The 21684-nt window shown below is 37.6% G+C and overlaps 1 protein-coding gene and 1 long non-coding RNA gene across 2 annotated transcripts in view; one reads left to right on the forward strand and one right to left on the reverse strand.

Annotated features, from left to right (window-relative positions):
* The window catches only part of LOC131432527 (uncharacterized), a 178569-nt gene that overhangs the window by 14368 nt on the left and 142517 nt on the right, over positions 1–21684 (forward strand). The window lies entirely within an intron of this gene.
* The window catches only part of LOC131432528 (uncharacterized), a 62842-nt gene continuing 48665 nt past the window's right edge, over positions 7508–21684 (reverse strand). The window contains exons 2-3 of the long non-coding RNA XR_009229889.1: positions 14581–15706; positions 7508–8407 (exon numbers count right to left, since the gene is read on the reverse strand). This is a non-coding gene — a long non-coding RNA (uncharacterized LOC131432528). The remainder of the gene's footprint in view (positions 8408–14580; positions 15707–21684) is intronic.

Consider the following 21684-nt stretch of genomic DNA (forward strand, 5'->3'; position numbering starts at 1 on the left):
CACTTTAACGAAATGCATGAGAAAACACGTGTGAATCAAACCTCATGAAAACAAACTAGATCGAATTCTTGCAAATACCGCGGAACAAATTTTTCCTTATTTTCAAAAAATTGTTAGCAAAATCGTCTTATTTAAAATATTTTGGTGAATCATTATAGCTTGTGTTGTTATATCTATGAAACAAATTAATCAATGATTTTCGTTGGTTGGTGCTCCAAATTCACAGTCGAATGTATTTTGCGGTTTACGCTAGCTATCGGAATATTATTCTAACAACAACAGTCACATCAAATATGTAAGAATACACTCAGATATATTTGTAGAAAATGTAACGTTGATGTTTGCAAAATGAAAAGCGTAACCGTGCTTAGTCTTTTATGATGTCAATTTTCAGTTCATTATCTTTATGTTGTCAATTCTCTGTCAGCCGGTGGGTAAAACAACAACAATTATGAAATGAATATACCTCAGGATCAAGTAAACATTTTCAGTAATTCTTGCTTTTCATTGTCTACTTTTTGCCTTACCATGCAGAATCAAGAGTAAACCAAGTTAACTTGTGTTGGCAATTTGTGTATTACGTACATTTTATTTGGTACCTTTGCCATAGATCTATGTATTCATATATGCAGTGCAACGAGTTTATCAAAATGGCATGCATGATTGAGTTTTAAACAATCTTTTTTAACAATAATTTATTTTCAAATGAAAGTTAAGCCTGACATTTTAGATGAAATATCAGTTTTGATCAATTTTTCACCAACTTTTGATGGAAAATTGCTTACATTTTATGAATGTATATTTTAATTCTTCAAAAAAAAGTCATCAACACTGCTTCAATGCATTTGTATTAGATTGCGCTACATAAAATAAACAAAACCGATTTTTTTCTGTTACAGAAGCAGTTTTCCGGAAAAATAAATAGCTTTACGAAAACATTCCATATCCATTGCCTTTCGCGTGTTAAGTTAAAGGTTCCTATTTTGCGGGTTTACTTATAGAAGGTACGTAAATCTTCATATCGCAATAATTTTTGCAGGTAGAGGGTTCAAAGTAGAAAATTGGAGATACGAGCTTTAAGACAAATACATTCCTCAAGTAACGCACTTTCGGACCATGATTAATTTTCATGGAAGAAGATTCATCGCTCATGGTTTCATGAGAAGTTGAAATGATTGGTTTCATGATTTTGTAATCATGACAACAGTAACGGATTTCTTTCCGTGTACGGTTGTCATCAATAAGGTCTACTTAAGTATATATGCATTGTTACAATTCTGGAAACGAAACAAATAAATGTTGCAAGATTCACAAAATCTACAGGGTCTGCCATCTAACTTTTTCTTTTAAATAGCGGTCATTTCGACATTGGTAACCCTAATGTCACTTTTGATTTGACAGAAACTTAGTTTTATCCTTCCGCTGAACGAAAATGGTTGTGTATACGCTTGAAGAAGACGCCGATTTTTGCCAAAAAATCATCTCGGATGAGGCACATTTTCATCTCGGCGGGTATGTTAATAAGCAAAATTGTCGCATCTGGGGGACGGAAACCCACACGTTATCACGGAGAAGCCGATACATCCTCAGAGAGTGATGGTTTGGTGCGGATTTTGGTCTGGCGGCATCGTTGGGCCATTTTCCTTCGAAAATGAGGCAGGAGCCGCCGCCACGGTCAATGGCGAGCGCTACCGCGCCATGATTAGCGATTGGTTCTTCCCGTTACATGAAGAGGAAGACTAGGACACCATTTGGTTCCACCAAGACGGCGCTCCGTGCCACACAGCCAACGCTACGGTCGATCTTCTGCGCACAGTCTTCGAAGATCGAATTATCAGTAGAAATTCGGATGTCGTTTGGCCGCCTCGAAGCTGTGATTTGACAACGTTAGACTATTATCTTTGGGGTGCTGTCAAAGATAAGTGTTATGTGGACAAGCCAGATCCATTTTCCATTAGTATTTTGTCGTCAACCAGTTCGGACGCGTTTTTTAATTTGCTCCAAGAGCCGCGGTGCGCGAGTTTATTTAATTTGCTTTTTAATCAAAACAGTATTGCTTTTTATTTATTATTCACTATGACCTGCGAAATTTGTGCTCTGGATACCACCGTCGACTCGGTTATGTGGACATGTGTTGGATGCCCACGAAAATTTCACGCCACCTGTGTTGGAGTGTCTATTCAGCGGGGTTCACTGCGGAGAAGGGATAGAAGAGTTATTGACGTAAACTCTTATATACTGCCGTGCTGTGAGTCCTGTCAAGAGCTTGTTAACTCAAAAATGGACCTCGATAGACTAGTTGAACAACAAAAGCTTCTTGAACGTCAACTCCATTCAAACACGGAAGTTGTGCATAAACTTTCGATGCAACAAGAGAAGCCAAGCTTAGTTCATGAGGCTATAGATGCCCAAGAAATATTGCTTACGACTATAAAAAATGAATTAATTTCAATAAACAAAAATAGCAGCTTGACCGGCAGTGTTGTTGCCATTAAAAACCATGTCACCTCATTGTTCGATACAGCAATGTCAGCAATGAAGGAAAACGTGTACAATGACTTAAAAAAACTGACTTCCGAATTATCATCTGAGTTACGTGATATGAATAACGAGCTAAACCATATCAACCAGCTATCTCTTGATACTGCGGCCAGCTGCACCATGAACGTAGGTTCGACATTGGCAATTGACATTCTTGGCGAAATCAAGTCTTTGTCAGCACATTTGGTAGCAGCGAAGAAACCTGTGCAAATACCAGTGTCCAATGCCTCAAGCCTCAGTTTGGCGGCAGAATTATGCAAAGTAGATAATTCTGGATGGCGCTTTCTTGGCGCTAAAAAAGTATGGAAATCGGACTGGAGTGACTACGATGCGCGAGAATCTAGAAGACTACATCAGCAGAAACAAGCTGCAAAAGCTAGAAGTCACAAAAAGCAGAAAAAGTTATTCAAGAATTTGAAAATGAACAACACTGTAAACAACTGCAGCAACAATTTAAGAAATCATAGTAATTACAATGAGAATTGCAATATTCGTGGCTCATGTTATCCTAGTAATGATCATCTAATACGAAGACAACCCAACAGCATCCTCCCACCAGACAGAGTGCTTCTTGCTGCTGCGAAAGACCGCTTTTCTAGACCGTTAGCAAACAATATACCAACCATTCAATTCCAAAGAGGTGATATATTGAATCCATATCCAGCGAATGACTCACGACGATCGCCGCAACGATGCAACCCGATGACTCCAAAAGGTGCGTCAGCTACTTTGTACGGCGCGCTCGATTCTCAACACTCTTGTTTTCGGCGTCATTGACACACCCCTTAGGAGAAGAAAACGACGACAACTCTATTGATTATAATACTTATCATCCAAATGCTGCACAATTTAATAAGTCATCATTGGAGGTCATAGTTTATGGCCAGAATTTTAATAGAATGAAAAGTGCGTTGAAAATGACTGAAATTTGTAATAAAATATTAAGTAGTTCTTATGCAATAATCTTAGCTACAGAAACAAGCTGGGATGAAAGTGTTAGGAGTGAAGAAGTCTTCGGCAATAATTACAATGTGTTCAGAGATGATCGCAATTTACAAATGTCTGATAAGAGATCGGGTGGTGGAGTACTAATTGCTATTTCTACAAAATTTAATGCTGAGATCATAACCACTAGAAAAATTAAAGAATTCGAGCACGTATGGGTGAAAACTCGTCTGGCAGAGGAAACACATATTTTCTGCTCAGTGTATTTTCCCCCAAACAACACCCGTAAAGAAGTATATGAAAAGTTTTTCCAGATTGCTGAAGAAATCATAACTAACCTTCCTTCCGAAGTGAAAGTACACATTTATGGTGACTTCAATCAACGTGACATTGACTTTTTCCCAGACTCTGAAAATGAGAGCATCCTACTACCAGTGGTAGGAGAGAATGAAACTCTCCAATATATCTTTGATCAAGTTGCATGCTTAGGACTCAACCAAATTAATCACGTTAAAAATCAGCAAAACTGTTACTTAGATTTTTTACTAACAAATTCACAAGAAGACTTCTGTCTTACCGAATCCCTTACCCCCTTATGGAAAAATGAAAGATTTCACACTGCAATTGAGTTGTCCATATTTGTTCATGAGTATAATAGACCCGATGAATATGAGTATGACGATGTCTTTCAGTACACTCAAATAAAAATTCACGTTCGATTCACTTGAAAAATCACGTAGAATGGTTTCAAATGTCAAATTGAATATTTTACGTGACGAAAATGAATGTTATATGAACATCCCCTAAAATGAATATAGTCATCACATAAGGTTTACGTGAATTGACCAAACGTCAAACAATCTACGTGAATTTCCAGTGTGAAAAACTCGATTTTGAAAATGGCGAGCAGTGCCCCTCGAAGTGTTAGTAGTGTAAATATTTGCGAGAAAAGTTATTTAATTACAATTTTTTACTCCATCGACCGGACCATTCCAGTATGAAAGTTTCCATTTGTTCAACTGGACCGAGTGCCTGCGTGAGTCCGGAAGTTTACCCGCTCCTGCCGAATGCTTCAAACAGGCCGTCGGTATGAAGCTAGAGACACTGGAACCATGTAATGCGACTTCAGCCTGCATCGGTAGTGTTGTGGGAGTTCTTGGATCTTGACTTCGGCTTCGGTTGGATGGCAGTGACAACATAAACTATTTCTGAAGGTTTGTCGATTTGAGATACCACGAAGTTGCTTTTTAAGCCATTGGAATTCTATGACAATTTTCTGAAATAAATGTTTTATATTTCATGGCATTTTTCATTTCATAGATTTATATCAACATCTGGAATCTCCCTTTCGACTTCAACCAATATATAAAATAGTAATTTTCTGCTATCTAAATTGAATATGAACTGATAGATAAATGTGATATGAACAGTACATTACATTTTACCTATGAAACATGTAACTTATACTGGATTATGCATTAAATAGCTTTTAAATGTCAGTCCATTAAAATCTACGTGAAAAGTAGGGTGGAAAATATTCACATAACTTTTCACGTAACTATAATATGATTATTATTTTGAGTGTATGACTTGGCAAATTATGATAACATAAGGTTAAAATTAAGTAACATTGATTGACAAACCATTTTCAGGCAGTCTAATGTTGAAACTTCTGTGGAAATGTTTTATAAGATTTTATTTGATACTATTAAAGATCAGGTACCTTTTAAGAGAATCAGACGACGACTTAACTATAAATATCCAATATGGTATAATGATAACATTAAAAATCTGAAAAATCGAAAACAGAAGGCCCATAAAAAATATAAAAGAGACAGTAGTAGCGTCAACTTAGAAAATTACTTACAAACTTGTGATCAATTGAATCTGGCAATTGAAATCGCTTCCGAGGAGTACTATTCAAAAACGGAGAGTGAAATTAAATCTTGCCCGAAGAATTTCTTCAATTACGTAAAACATAAACTGAAATCTAATAATTTTCCCTCAAAAATGTTTTTCAAGGGTAAAACTGCTGACAATTCGGAAGATATTTGCACACTATTTGCAAATTACTTCCAAGAAACCTATACTACATTTTCCGAAGAGGATCGAGACCGTGAATATTTTAATTTCTTCCCTGAACATGCTTGTGACATCAATATTCATCACATTAGCGTCCAAGATATTATGCAAACGCTCAATAAATTAGATATCTCTAAAGGTCCCGGACCTGATGGAATTCCTCCCATATTCATGAAAAAACTATCGTTAGAACTAGCCACACCCTTGTTTTGGCTTTTCAATAAATCACTCATGACCGGTATTTTTCCTAAAATATGGAAGTACTCCTATTTGGTACCGATTTACAAAAGTGGAAAAAAATCAGATGTGTGTAATTATCGAGGAATTGCAATTATCTCCTGCATTCCTAAACTTTTTGAAGCGATAATCAATGAAAAAATGTTTTATCAAGTTAAAAATAGAATCACTAATATGCAGCATGGATTTTTTAAGGGTCGCTCGACTAATAAAAATTTACTCGAATTTGTTAATTACTCACTGGCTGCTATGGATAAGGGTAATTACATAGAAGCTCTCTATACTGACTTCAGCAAAGCATTTGATCGCATTGATATACCTATGTTATTATTCAAACTACAAAAAATAGGAACTGGTCCTGAACTACTCAAATGGCTTGAGTCGTATCTGACTGATCGTCAGCAAATGGTTCGATTTAAAGGGAGGATATCCAGCCATGTCCTAGTAACCTCAGGAGTTCCACAAGGTTCTCATCTAGGCCCTCTCTTATTCATTTTATTTGTAAACGATATATCTCTTATTTTAAAACACATAAAAGTGTTAATTTATGCCGATGACATGAAGCTCTTCCTAGAAATAAAAAGTGATGTAGACAAGGTGGTATTTCAAGATGAAGTGCAAACGTTCCATGTCTGGTGTAACAAAAGCCTTTTGAAACTAAACGTCAATAAATGTAAAGTAATAGCTTTCAGTAGAGAACAAAACACACCAGATATCACAATTAAACTAGGCGATCAAACAGTAGAAAGATGTATTAGAATTAGAGATCTAGGAGTAATTTTAGATAAAAAGTTGACTTTCATCGATCACTATAATACGATAATAGGCAAAGCTAATAACATGCTTGCATTTATAAAACGCTTCAGCTATAATTTTTGCGATCCTTACACGATTAAAACATTATATATTGCCTACGTAAGGTCTATACTTGAATATTGTAGCATTGTTTGGTCCCCATTCTCAATCACTCACAAGGAACGTATAGAATCAGTTCAAAAGCAATTCCTATTATTTGCACTCCGTAAGTTAGGTTGGGCAAGATTTCCTCTACCATCATACAAAGCTCGTTGCATGCTCATTGACATCCACACATTAGAAGAGCGTCGAGAACAATTAATGGTTTCATTCATACATAACATCGTTACACATCGGGTTGATTCATCTTTACTTCTGTCTAAACTTAATTTTTATATACCTTCCCGACAATTACGAAACCGAGCTATATTCTATATAAGTCATAGTTGGTATGCTAGCATAGTTGGTATGCTAAATTTGGTCCATTAAATCAAATGATGTCAACTTATAATAAGCATTGCGGAGCAATTGACTTTACAATGACAACAGCCCAGCTCAAACAATATTTTAATTCAATACGACCTAGGTCCTAGAACATAATGCACATTAATGTTTATTTTAGAAAATATCACACGTGTTAAAATGTAATCAATACAATGTAATGGTCTACTATAGTTTGATAAATTTCAAGCCTTGAAGGACAACATTCGTGCAGCCATAGTTGAAATAAAGCTGCATACAATCGAAAATGTACTAAAAAACTAGACCGACCGTATGGCGTACTGCAAGGCCAGCCGAGGCAGCCATTTGAATGAAATTATATTCCACTACCGGAAGGATTTTACTTTAATATGAAAAAAATTTTTTTTTTTAAATCGGATGAACCGTTTGTGTTTTATTGCATGTTTAAAAAAAGTTACATGATGGACCCTGTACTAACTAACTTCCACTCGGGCCAAAAATGATTCAAATGAACTGGAATGAAATGTCTTTTGGGCTGATATTGAATTTTATCCGCATCCCTCTTTCGGATCCAGAATTACAGGAGAATTAGTTTATTTTTTCAAATTTCGAGTCGTTTCGATGATTAGGTTATGCTACTTTATCAACCATTTTTATTTTCTTCCAATAGTTCAACGAAAGTATTTTGAAAAATACCACCAGGTATCAGGCTCATGTATCTCAAAATATTTTTCTGAGTGATATGATACCACCTGTCAACTCCGGAGTCGATTATGGCCGTCTTAGGGAACGTGTGATTTTCGCTTTATCGGTTTGTTTCAGGCATGTAGAAAAAAAATACAAACATAAGCTGGCCTTGATTTTTTGCGAAAGTTTCGAACGGCGTTCACAAGAGCGATAAGTTGTCAGATAACGAATCAATTCATTAAATTTACTGAGAAATCTAATCCATTAATAAGATCATTTTGTTCCAACAGCATTTCCTTCATCGGAAGTTTTCGATTATGTTGTTCGGTTCCACGTGTTTATTCTTCCCTCAAACAAAACCAAACCACGTGGTTCATTTCGCTTTGTCAAACTAGACGGGAAATGTTGATGAAGTGTTGGAGAGTCCCACTTCTACTGGCGCACGCATAGATTACAATATTGAAGGTAACTGGTTAGTTTGTAAATAGCACAGCGATTGGTGTGAGAAACTGTGCAGCTCCGCTACTACGACGGTGGAGATAAATTGTAGATGCTGCTACTACGGCTGCTGCTGCTGATGCCGGTTCGGCTGGGTTAGGTCGCCATGTTTGTTTTCTTTTTATGTAACTCATCATCGCCACCAACGCTTACCGGTGAGCTAAGAGAATTAGAAGAAAAAATATCTATAGTAATACAACAACAACAACATGTTCATGTTTTTTTCATGTCGACCGGCTCGTTGTGGACGATGTGGTTGGTGGACGGACACGTGTGGAGTTGGACGAGTGCCCCGTGTAAACTGCATTTATGCGGGAAGTTAGATAAAGTGAAGAATTGCAGGAAGCATTAAATTAAAAGCAGCTCTATGCGCTGGAGATACGAGAGAATCGAAAAGCAGACCGCAACGATCGTCTAAACAACCTCTGCAGCTCATAGAACGGGGGTCATAAGAGCAAAATGAAAAAAACGATAATAATTCGATTCTCGGCGCTAGTTGCGTCCGCTGAATCGAAACACGGTTCTTCGTTCGGTACGAAAGTATCGATAAACAATGACACCAATCGAGTGTCTCGGGGCGCTATGTCAACACTCGTGATTTAAAATTTCCTACCGATTTCCTATGTTCTGATGAAACGATTTTCTTTTTCTTGTTCCGACAACTCGCTCGCTGCATAGCCTCGTGTTGTTTGAAAGTGTCCCAGATTGTTCGGTAAGCCGCTTTTACATTTCCTGCGTTTATTTTAAAAGTCAGCTCACCATCGGCTGTTAGGCCAGACCATAATTTACCAGGCTTTATTAGACAAGAAAGCGAAATTGGTAAAGAGCAGTGTACAGCCGACGGCGCAGATGCTCTTCGCAGCACGCATACGTTCAAGTGTCAAGAAGTCGTCAACTCTTGCACGGAAATGATAATCTACATCACGCATTTTGGCTCTGCGTCATAGATTTGGGTATCCCTGAGCGAAAACGTGTGACCCGATTTCGCAAAGTTTTTTTCCCTCGGATTTGCGGTGGAAAATTTCGGTATAAGTTTTTTTTTGTTCTGACACTGTGTCATTTCTTTTTGTTCCCAAAAATTACCGTTGTATTGCTCTAAAACTATTGATTTTTTTGACACTACAAACTCAATTCAATTGAAAATGTTGTACCCGTCGCTGGTTTAAGAGTTTCGAACTTACGGTTCCAACAAATCATGCCAGAATTTATGCTGTACCAAATTGGGTTGTTCCGCCAGAAACAAAACTTTTGAAGGAAATTCGAAGAATTATGTTATATCAATACAACCTGTTGATTGAATTTGCTGTTTATATTATACAGGGTCCGGCACTCGAAGTGTAACCAATTAAAAAGGCCATAAATTCAGTTTGGAAAATTACTTTTACTTAATTCAAAGTACAAAATGTGTAAAAATAATACAAAATTCAGAATCAATTCACTTTTGCTCGATATGACCACCTTTTGCCTTGACTTGATGACTTGAGAGAGCGAAGGAGTTGCTTCGTTTGGCCGAATGTGACTTGCAGGTATTTTGGCCCACTCGCGGACAATAACCTTTTTCAGCGCCTCGAGACTGGTGTATATTTTCGCCCTTATTCTGAATAACGACGTATTGATTTTTCGATCGAAAGTGGTTCGATCGAATCATAGCTACCTTTGATTTTGCTGGCGTTATGGGGAATACAAATGAAATACGAGGGAAAAAACGATACGACGTTATTCAGAATAAGGGCGTTTAGTTCGGACTTTGCTCTCCAAAATTGCCCAAAGAGAATAATCCATTGGATTCGCATCTGGTGAATTCGAGAGCCATTGTGTGGACGTGATGAAGTTCGGAACGTTGTTTTTCAGCCATTCTTGGTTCACTTGAGCTTTGTGAGACGGTGCCGAGTCCTGCTGAAACGTCCATGGTCTGCCACCGAGATGTTTGTCTGTCCACGGCTTCAAAGCAACCTCCAGAATACTTTCCCGATAATATGTCGCATTTACCTTGACGCCAGGCTCGATGAAAACGATTGGAGAGCGCCCATCTGCGGTTACAGCGGCCCAAACCATTATCTGTTGCGGGTGCTGCCTCCTGGTGGCCAATCGATGACTCAAATTCTCGTATGAACGGTCGGTCAAGTAAACCCTATCGTTTTGAGAGTTCATGAATTGCTCAATTGGAAAAATTTTCTCGTCAGAAAATACAATGTTCGGAAATTGACCGCTTTCGGCCAAACGAAGCAACTCCTTCGCTCTCTCAAGTCATCAAGTCAAGGCAAAAGGTGGTCATATCGAGCAAAAGTGAATTGATTCTGAATTTTGTATTATTTTTACACATTTTGTACTTTGAATTAAGTAAAAGTAATTTTTCAAACTGAATTTATGGCCTTTTTAATTGGTTACACTTCGAGGGCCGGACCCTGTAGAAAGTTAGTTTGAAAATTACCTTCTTTCCGACCACAGGAGAAGTAGGTTTGCAGTGATCAAATAAAATAAAAAAAACCTTTTTTAATCCACCTAGTGGTGTAATGATGCCTTTCTCATATTACTTATGTTTTCAAAAAAAATAAAAAACACCAGAAGATTCTGTGAAGAATTTTTTTTCATTCTTGAATAAAATAAGAAACTTTCTTTGGGTATAAACTAACATTAACCTGGTAATTTGAAGGGGAAAAAGCTTGTTTCACCCCCAAATTTATGCTAGGTGCACATAACCATTTTCTTAAGTTTACGTTTCGTCTTCGACTCATCAGTGCGTCAGCAGATTAGTGTGTAACGTCTAAACTGACGTCTCACTCTCCTTTGTGTAATAAAAAATTGTCTTGCAAATAGCATTAACTTTACGTCTGCTCAGCGGATTATGTTGATCCGGGGGTTTGCGTCAGCATGATCTGCTGACGCACTGATGAGTCGAAGACGAAACGTAAACTTAACCTGTTGAATTTGTGAACAGTTATGTCAAGTTAATAAGAATTTTTCTTTTTTTTTCATCATCGCATAAATGACGGTATGAAATTCAATAGCAACCTAGGGAACTACAAGATTTTTTATTTTTTGAGTGACATTATTTGACTCATACTCACACACATACATTACTCAGCTCGATGAACTGTGTCGAATGATATAGAACGCTTACCCCTCTGGGCCAATTTTCACTAGTCAATATTTCAAGTGATTGTATAAATTTTCTATATGAGAAACGCAATAAGTGCACTTTTATAGAAAAGCATCGTTATCATAAATCGGTAATAACACTAACAAGTAGATACAAATTGAACAAAGCACGCTGCGAACGGAGCAAAGCTGCACGTTGCAGCTCATCATCCTATAATTTCGAAACCGGGAGTCGGATCTTTGCACAGCATATTTAAAGACAATGAGAGCTTTAATTTGAGTCATGATTTGTGAAAATCGGCTCAACCGTTGCTGAGAAATCGAAGTGAGTTCCGTTTTTGGAGCTTCACTATTATCGGTGCTTTCGGAAGCGGAAACCGGGGACTAGTAGTCCCAATATAGTTTTATATATTGCTTAACTAACAGGATCTGATAACTAGATGAATTTAACAGTAAGTTTTATAAAAATGTGTAATACCGGAACCGAAAGTCGGACCTGAATCGATTTCTCTGGGACTTCCCAAAGGATTTTAGGACCTTTTATTTGCTTCTTATTCTGTGAAAATCGGTGTCCTGTCCTGTCCTGTCCTGTCCTGTCCTGTCCTGTCCTGTCCTGTCCTGTCCTGTCCTGTCCTGTCCTGTCCTGTCCTGTCCTGTCCTGTCCTGTCCTGTCCTGTCCTGTCCTGTCCTGTCCTGTCCTGTCCTGTCCTGTCCTGTCCTGTCCTGTCCTGTCCTGTCCTGTCCTGTCCTGTCCTGTCCTGTCCTGTCCTGTCCTGTCCTGTCCTGTCCTGTCCTGTCCTGTCCTGTCCTGTCCTGTCCTGTCCTGTCCTGTCCTGTCCTGTCCTGTCCTGTCCTGTCCTGTCCTGTCCTGTCCTGTCCTGTCCTGTCCTGTCCTGTCCTGTCCTGTCCTGTCCTGTCCTGTCCTGTCCTGTCCTGTCCTGTCCTGTCCTGTCCTGTCCTGTCCTGTCCTGTCCTGTCCTGTCCTGTCCTGTCCTGTCCTGTCCTGTCCTGTCCTGTCCTGTCCTGTCCTGTCCTGTCCTGTCCTGTCCTGTCCTGTCCTGTCCTGTCCTGTCCTGTCCTGTCCTGTCCTGTCCTGTCCTGTCCTGTCCTGTCCTGTCCTGTCCTGTCCTGTCCTGTCCTGTCCTGTCCTGTCCTGTCCTGTCCTGTCCTGTCCTGTCCTGTCCTGTCCTGTCCTGTCCTGTCCTGTCCTGTCCTGTCCTGTCCTGTCCTGTCCTGTCCTGTCCTGTCCTGTCCTGTCCTGTCCTGTCCTGTCCTGTCCTGTCCTGTCCTGTCCTGTCCTGTCCTGTCCTGTCCTGTCCTGTCCTGTCCTGTCCTGTCCTGTCCTGTCCTGTCCTGTCCTGTCCTGTCCTGTCCTGTCCTGTCCTGTCCTGTCCTGTCCTGTCCTGTCCTGTCCTGTCCTGTCCTGTCCTGTCCTGTCCTGTCCTGTCCTGTCCTGTCCTGTCCTGTCCTGTCCTGTCCTGTCCTGTCCTGTCCTGTCCTGTCCTGTCCTGTCCTGTCCTGTCCTGTCCTGTCCTGTCCTGTCCTGTCCTGTCCTGTCCTGTCCTGTCCTGTCCTGTCCTGTCCTGTCCTGTCCTGTCCTGTCCTGTCCTGTCCTGTCCTGTCCTGTCCTGTCCTGTCCTGTCCTGTCCTGTCCTGTCCTGTCCTGTCCTGTCCTGTCCTGTCCTGTCCTGTCCTGTCCTGTCCTGTCCTGTCCTGTCCTGTCCTGTCCTGTCCTGTCCTGTCCTGTCCTGTCCTGTCCTGTCCTGTCTTCAACCGAAATCGCAGAATAGTAGAGAAACTCAACGCTATAAAAATAACTACTTGCATACAAAACTTGAAAACAAGCTTGGCAAATACAAATACAAATACAAATTAAGAAAATGTGTATGTTTTGGGTTTGCGTGTTTGGTGAATTGAACTGTTTGATTGAAAATGTCGATCATTAGAAATGTTGGTTGCCTTGTTCCACATCAATGGCTCGAACAATCCCATGGGGCTGATCCTTGTAGTTTTTTGAAAAAGAAAGGACTGGTCTGTGGGCGTATCTTGTTTTACAGAAAATCACCTTTTCTGTGAGTTACCATAGATTTGTCTTTTCAATCTATTGTCACTAATCTTCAAATGAGTTATCGAACAACAATAAAGTGTTTTTACTTTCATTTGAACAGAATGAATAAGACAAGTAAAGTAAGACAGGAAACATTTTGTAGTTTTAATGGTTCCCCGAATTCAAAATCAAAAAGTTTCATAATCGTAAAACATCAAACTAGTGAGAACCATAGTTTCGTCGTGGTTTTCATTTAATTGAACCATATCAATAACAATTAACTTAGTGACTCAATGCTAGCACACTTTCCGTCTTTACTGGTATGTATGTGGGCAAAGATTTGAGTACGTTGGAGGTTTTTTTTTCTGATACGGATGAACGGGTGTGCTGTGATGCCACATGCAACGAACACCACACACAATCGAACTACTAGTGGATGTGTGATCTTTCGTGAGTTCCCGTTAGGATTTGTTTACCCGAAGAAGGCGAAAAAAAATGAAAACATCACCGCAAGTAAACGGCATTACGCCTATCGTATTCTACTTGTTCATACACGGTTACACACGGATGGTGCAAACGTACGACCACATGCTCCCTTTTTCGGAACTCCCGAATGCCACATGTGACGGTAAGTGACGTGAGTGGGATGGTCATGCGACGAAAAACTGCATTCGCGTAATCGCGGTTGCCATGGTAACCTTGGTACCATTATAAAACGTATCAATATTTCTTCCGTTCATCAAGAAACTCACCGACTGGTGGAATGCGTATGAAAAGCAAACGCCGCGTGTCGGTGTTTGTGTTCGCTCACGTGAGTTTCGAGAGTTCTTTGAGTGGAATGCACGATGGTGCGACAGGCGTCTACTACGGATACTGATTACTGTTTATGCTGTGTGGAAGTGGGATTTTCTGTTCTCGCATTTCAGTTATGTGCTTTTCACACATTTCACACATACCGACGGCGATTCGAAGTAGCAACGAATCGATCACGCTGCACTAACTGATCGACCTTACATTTGGCAGTGAGGTAGTTATTATTAGAAACCATTTCGAGACGTGATTGCTTGTACACAAGTGACAAACAATTGTCACGAAATTATGCACCGCCCCGAGGTGATCATCACTCATCGTGTACGGCCCACACTCGTTCGGCTTAGGTTGATTGACAGCTAACCTGACAAACTTACCGCGGCTAGACCTCATTCTTCGCTGCCTATAGGCGATGCTAGCAGTCATCGCGAAATGTTGTGACAGAGGCAAACAATTGTTTGTTTCCTGTTATCTAGCTTTATTCTGGTTAACTGCGTCGATACTGACTTCGAACGCACCAACCGGTGACAGCAGCAAAGTTGTGAATTTTTGACGTTGACTCCGGTATGACGCAGAGTTGTCAGACTCGTGAGATGTGGAGATTGCAGTGGGATGATGCCGGAACGGGACAAATGTAGAACAGCAGTCCATTCAGTTTTACATGATTTATGAACGTGTGGCCACGCTATTTCTCTGTTACCCAAGCTTCCTCACGGCAGGAGGGTGAGCATTGTTTGAAGTCCACGGAAGCTAACCGCTGTGATTCGTTCGTCATTTCGGTGCGGTGTATGGATTAAGGGGACCGACGAGCTGGCGGTGTCGAGTTGTTGACACAAGTTGATTATTCTTGTTGTTGTCGTCGTATCAAACTAGCCCAAACATTGAACGAATGCTATACCACCACCATTGATAAATGTTTGTTTGATAACTGATCATTTTCGAATTGATTCTTTTATGACGTTATTCTACTGAATCGACAACGCCTACTTGGTTGCGGTACGGTACGGAAAAGCATACCGCGTGTAAATTCGAACTAAACGCAGAATGTCACTCCAGGGGCGTCTGGACGCCATTTTTAAACGCAAGCGTAGGAAAAAACATGTCTGAATGATCGGAATACACACAGCTCGGGTAGGTCTTTTTTTTTCTTCACGCTCTGACGTTATTGTTATTAGCCGTTCGTCTGTCTAATTGTGGCCACATATGCATGTGCGTTTGCATGGCAAAAAAGTACAGTAAAATCGAAGGTGAGTTGAGTAACGCCACATCATTCCGAGTGCCAGGCTGTTTTTAAGTGCTGAAATGGCAGTGTAAATACTTCGAACGGAACCCATCGTCTCTAGTTCTAATCATCAGCCGGTGTTGGTGTGCTGGTCATGACCTGTATTGAATCTCGACGATCGATGGAACTGGTTGTAGATGTCTATAGGCGGTGATGACGAGGTTATGTAAATTCTGCGGTTTCAACTGTCATGGCGTATCCCATCGCTGGAGTTAGTCAGACTAAATTCAGTTAATGAGAAAAACACACATTATAATCAACTATAATTTTACAAATGTCAAACATTTCTCTTATCTGAGTCAGTTTGAATGACAACAAAACGTAGTTGAAGGTTAAATGATGCAATGTTATGATAAGTTAAATCGAACCATTTTCAACTCGTTTCATCAGACATCTCTCATTTGACGATAATGTTTCAGGTGTGAATTTTCTATTTAGATGAAACAGATAAGCAGCGGTGTGTTTGTGATATTCATATACACTCGAATCTCTCAATAAATATGCCTGTTTTAGTAAAGTGGTAATTTGAATTTCAAATGCATTTGGAAATCCATCGAACTCCATAGAATTTGCATTAGTCATATTTGATACTAAAACTAAAATAGTATTAATAACGTTGTTTTTGCTAACAGTAGAGTAAAATATTCACGGTCCAAGATGCTAGTTCAAACGTAGTTTTTCGAGAGTGTTTCTGGCTACTATGGTATAACCTTTCTTCCAAAAATTGCAAATCACTATGACACTTTGACACTAATGTATATTTTTGCACTGTGAAAGAAGGGTGAACCGACTGCTATTATGACATTTTCAAAAATACATAGCTTGTTTTTAAAATTCTGAATGTGGGTGCCACGTATTCTCACTATTCAAAAAATAACTCCTTGTTGTAATTGCTAAATTCCATAAATTGAAATTCCTTCCATATTCATCAAAGCTACCTGTGACCATTTTCTGCTTTCAGATATGAAAAAAAACTTTCCAGAAAGAGATCCACATGGAATAATGTGGTAATCGTTTTTCACTGTTTAATCTTTACTCTTTACTCTTTACTCTTTACTCTTTACTCTTTACTCTTTACTCTTTACTCTTTACTCTTTACTCTTTACTCTTTACTCTTTACTCTTTACTCTTTACTCTTTACTCTTTACTCTTTACTCTTTACTCTTTACTCTTTACTCTTTACTCTTTACTCTTTACTCTTTACTCTTTACTCTTTACTCTTTACTCTTTACTCTTTACTCTTTACTCTTTACTCTTTACTCTTTACTCTTTACTCTTTACTCTTTACTCTTTACTCATTACTCTTTACTCTTTACTCTTTACTCTTTACTCTTTACTCTTTACTCTTTACTCTTTACTCTTTACTCTTTACTCTTTACTCTTTACTCTTTACTCTTTACTCTTTACTCTTTACTCTTTACTCTTTACTCTTTACTCTTTACTCTTTACTCTTTACTCTTTACTCTTTACTCTTTACTCTTTTCTCTTTTCTCTTTACTCTTTACTCTTTACTCTTTACTCTTTACTCTTTACTTTTTACTCTTTACTCTTTACTCTTTACTCTTTACTCTTTACTCTTTACTCTTTACTCTTTACTCTTTACTCTTTACTCTTTACTCTTTACTCTTTACTCTTTACTCTTTACTCTTTACTCTTTACTCTTTACTCTTTACTCTTTACTCTGTACTCTTTACTCTTTACTCTTTACTCTTTACTCTTTACTCTTTACTCTTTACTCTTTACTCTTTACTCTTTACTCTTTACTCTTTACTCTTTACTCTTTACTCTTTACTCTTTACTCTTTACTCTTTACTCTTTACTCTTTACTCTTTACTCTTTACTCTTTACTCTTTACTCTTTACTCTTTACTCTTTACTCTTTACTCTTTACTCTTTACTCTTTACTCTTTACTCTTTACTCTTTACTCTTTACTCTTTACTCTTTACTCTTTACTCTTTACTCTTTACTCTTTACTCTTTACTCTTTACTCTTTACTCTTTACTCTTTACTCTTTACTCTTTACTCTTTACTCTTTACTCTTTACTCTTTACTCTTTACTCTTTACTCTTTACTCTTTACTCTTTACTCTTTACTCTTTACTCTTTACTCTTTACTCTTTACTCTTTACTCTTTACTCTTTACTCTTTACTCTTTACTCTTTACTCTTTACTCTTTACTCTTTACTCTTTACTCTTTACTCTTTACTCTTTACTCTTTACTCTTTACTCTTTACTCTTTACTCTTTACTCTTTACTCTTTACTCTTTACTCTTTACTCTTTACTCTTTACTCTTTACTCTTAACTCTTTACTCTTTACTCTTTACTCTTTACTCTTTACTCTTTACTCTTTACTCTTTACTCTTTACTCTTTACTCTTTACTCTTTACTCTTTACTCTTTACTCTTTACTCTTTAAAAATCTGAAAATTGGTCAAATTGATCGTCTCCTACAATACCTTCCATTTCGGAGTTTCCTAATCTATATATTTCACCCCGGTGGTGCGATTGTCATCTGCATACAATTGGCTTGAAGCCGAAATTTTTGGTTCTTTTGGTTTTAGTTCGCTGTCAAATGCTGTGTTTAAGCAGTGTTCACATCTTTCTTCATGCGGTTGCACCAACATAAGGAAATGATTTCGATGGAATATTTTCAAACTATAACAAACCACTTTTTTTCTTATTCAAAAAGAGGTCAAATTACTTGTTTTGCAGAGAATACTAGACAGGAGTTATATTTATATTGGGTTTGAAGAAATTAACTTTTGACACCAGTGTGGTTTGATTGTATGGTATGAACGTAGCCTAACATATTGTTGACAACAACGACACCTAAACAAAATGCGTCGGTTTCAGGAACCAGCTTTCATAGTAAGGGGTGATATAATTATGACTCTTTCGGAACCGGGAACCGGTATTGCGAGACTGAGTTTGTCTAGCCATTAATTAATAAGCACAGAGTAACAGACATGACACTATGAGTAACTTCTTCTAAAAATTTTCGTGATGCACTAGTTCCACCTATAATGTACTGCGCGAACTATTTACTATCGGTTCACCCATTGTGTTATGAAAAAGTTTTTTACTAGTTGGTTTCCCCCCGTTTTTCAACACAGATCAGTTTCTTGCAGGGATGCCTGATTTCATCGGGTTTTGTAGAATGTTTGAATATATTTAACGTTTTAAAAAATGTTTGAATGAAATAATTTATTTTCCTCAACGTTGTTTAGAAAAATGACTTCTCATGTACATAATTGTAATATTAATACTTTTTATTTAGTTTTTCGCACGGAATGTCAAAAAAGTTCATTATCGAGCCCGAAGTAAATTGAACTTGTAGTCATCTAGGCTATTTTTGATTGTGTTGGTAATTTCCCCCCCGAAATTAAGTGGCGGCAGGCCAGAAGCAAGTAAACATCATAACAAAACTTGGGTTCGATTTTGTATTGCGTTGGAGGATGACAAGTAGGCACAATTCTGTATTTAGTTTTAACAATATGTATTTAATCTGTATCCTGCATGAAATCCACATGAACGTATACAAATCAGTATATTACCGATAATTCTGTATGGCAACTCTGTTGGTATATGAAAAAAAAAAATAAACACAGTCTAGATGACAGACTGATTGTTTTTTATTGGGTAACGTGGCGCCATCATGACATATGCGAGTTCCAACTAAAGGAATATTCGAAATGACCGTTAAAATGATTAAAGAATCCAATTTGAGTGTCCTGTACGTAGTCTGTATAATGAGGTCTGCAATCTATAAGATTTTGCTAACCAGTTCAAAAGAATCTGTTTTTTTTGCAATATCACTTACGAAAATGAAATTTTTGCACAAATCATCCAACTGAAATTCAGAAATTTACTATTCTACGCTCTTTCATAAATTATCTAAACTTATATGCACATCTTTTCATATTCTTTGCAATTGTAGTTACGGAACCGAAAGGTTCCGGATCCGGTTAAAATTTGGGATTCTCTGAACAAGAAAAGTGAATGCCCAAAAATGTTGCATTCGCACTTACACACAGTCATAGAAGAAAGCTAAAAAGATTAAGAGGCGGGTAGGGTCTAACATTTAAAACGCGTTTTTCTCGAAAGCAGTCCATCGTCATTCAAAAACTACTTCAACAATTGTTTTCAAATTTTGCACACACTTTCTACATATAAAGAACCGCAGGCCCAAAAGTTTTCTTTTTCGTTGTTTGTTACTTTAAGAAGGTTTAACTGCTACAAAATGGTGAAATTATTCGTGAAAAATCAAAATTGTCGCTTTGAACAACCACCAAAAATTAAAATAATTTAAAAAAAAATCAAACAGAAACGTTGGGGTCTAGAAAAATTTCTACTCTAACTATGCTGCTTACTTCTGGTTAGTCTGCGCTGAGATACAGTGGACACCGCAAATCATGATTTTTAAGAAGCGTCCTTAAAAATACCTGTTCACCGACTTATTTCTCAATATTTTTCCACGAAAAAATTACAAAAGGTTGTTCGATCGAATGATGCTTTTTATTATGCAAAATTCGAGTTTATTTGTTAAGCGATAGTTCTGAAACAAAAATCGCAAAAATGATTAAATGATGATTTTTTTTCATCATTTAGACCCTACACTTCCTTCCCCCCATGTGTCATGATGGTGCCACGTTACCCTATCAAAAACATCCTGTCTGTCATCTAGACTGTGTTTAATTTTTTCATTTACCAACAGAGTTGCCATTCATACATAATTACCTGTAATGTATTGATTTGATTTGGTCCATACATACATACATACATTTGGTTAATACATATTGTCAAAACTATATACATAATTGTGCCTACTTCTCATCCTCCAACGCAATACAAAATCGAACCCGTTTTGTTACAATATTTACTGGCTTCTGGTCTTCCGCCTCTTAATTTCGGGTGAAAACTACCAACACAATAAAAAATATTCTAGATGAACAACGTTGAGTAAAAAAAGGGGTACCTTCCAACATCGCGAAAAAGTTAAATATATTATCAACGTAATCCAATAATTTATTGTGACGATTCATTTTCAAATATTTTGATGAAATCAGGCATCCCTGCAAGCAGCTGATCAGTGTTGACAAACGAGGGGAAACCAACTAGTAAAAAAACTTTTACATAACACAAGGGGTGTACAGATAGTAAATAGTTCGCGCAGTACAATATAGGTGGAACTAGTGCATCACGAAAAATTATTTTTATAAGAATTTACTCATACTGTTATGTCTGTTAGTCTGTGCTCAAACATTGATACTATCCACAAAACAATTTATTGTTTCAATTTTATCATGATAAAATGCCTTTTGTTAATACCAGTTTCAATTTTATTATTTTGCAGCTTTATAGTTTTATCTTCAATCTTCATTTGCAAGCGAAGTTTTGTTTTTATCTTGTGCACGAAAACTATAAATCAAAACATAATAGTATATGAGTGGTACATCATGAAGATAGTATATATTTGAAGAACATATTACACATTCTCGTGAATGTATTCGGAAAATCTTATTTTAAAAATAACTAAATAACATTTCTAGTTCAGCGTACTAATAGCTGCCCGAATAAAAAATACTGTTGAAAAACAATACGATTTGCTGTTACAAAACGTGCCACAATTTTGCTTTGACCATTGAAAAATATTTTAATGTATTGTTATACACTATTCAATCAATTGTGAAATTGATTTCTACAATAGAATGTATAGGTTGTTAAGTATCGTAACAATTCAAATCATAATGTTTTCTCATACATGTTTTCTTGGAAAACAATAAAATGTACAGTTTACATATTGTTTGAAACACCACGTGTACAATAAATTCAATTGTAGAATCGTAGGAACAATATATTGAATCGTTGGAAATGAAAAAAATCTTGTCAAGATACAATAAAATTTATTGTAACCCATATATCTAATTGTTAATCAATTGTTTATGCTGTAAAATCAACGGTTTATTTTTTTACGGGTGGGGAAACTAAATTATTCTTATAAATATGGCTACATTCTACGCAACCAAACTTATGAAATATATCAACACAATTTTTCACTAATATTCCTTTTTTCGCTATCTTAAACCTGTTCCGTTGTGCCAGAAGTTATGTAGTTGTTCAATCTGCATCCTGTCACCTCACTTTCTCTTCAGCTTTCATTTCCCTGTAGTGATTAATCACATTGGTGAAATTATTTACGA

The sequence above is a fragment of the Malaya genurostris genome, chromosome 2, assembly GCF_030247185.1.
Source record: "Malaya genurostris strain Urasoe2022 chromosome 2, Malgen_1.1, whole genome shotgun sequence".
NCBI classification, from domain to species: domain Eukaryota; kingdom Metazoa; phylum Arthropoda; class Insecta; order Diptera; family Culicidae; genus Malaya; species Malaya genurostris.